Raw genomic sequence first — 700 nt, 5'->3', positions numbered from 1 at the left:
TAGAAGGTGATCTGTTCACAGCAGATATCACGATCGCGTTCAGAGTTTACCCGGATCTGATCTTTATGAGCCTCAGCACTGGTCGATTTGTCGGGAATCTCTCCGCAGAATGGGGAGAGCGCACGAATGTCACGAATTCCACGAATTGATCGATTTCGTTCGCTAAGAAATGAAGGAAGAAGGCTTCGATTTCAGAGAGAGAGAGAGAGAGGGGGGGAAGGAAGAAAGGAAGGAAGCGGCGGAGCGGGCGGAGGAGATATGAAGGGAGGCGGTCAGATGAATTGGCACGAGACCAAACCTGTCCTAACCCTAGATTCCCACCCCCTCTCCTCTCCTCGCCACCGCCAGCGCCGATTTCGACATCACGGTGCTCCCTCCAATCGTCTCTCTCCCCCTCTCTCTCTCTCTCTCTACATCGTCTCTTCCATTTTCTTTTGTTCTGCTGTGGTTGCTGGCTCCATTGCTTTCCCGTGCTTAATCCCCATTTTGTAGCTCGAAGTTTGCAATTTGGGGCGTCGGCTTCTACCGTTTTCTATCTCGGCATGTTTCTGTCGCTCTTAGGTTAATTCACGAGGCATTTCGCTCGTCTTGGCCGTACCTCGTCTGTGCTTTTTCGGAACTTGGTGAGTGGGTAATTGGTGTCTGTGTCCTGGGTTCTTCTTTCTTAGCGTTCTAAAAGAAGGGGCACAATCTTTGTGAT

This window comes from Eucalyptus grandis, chromosome 1 (genome assembly GCF_016545825.1).
Source record: "Eucalyptus grandis isolate ANBG69807.140 chromosome 1, ASM1654582v1, whole genome shotgun sequence".
Lineage (NCBI taxonomy): Eukaryota > Viridiplantae > Streptophyta > Magnoliopsida > Myrtales > Myrtaceae > Eucalyptus > Eucalyptus grandis.
Note: the sequence above shows the minus strand (reverse complement) of the source record.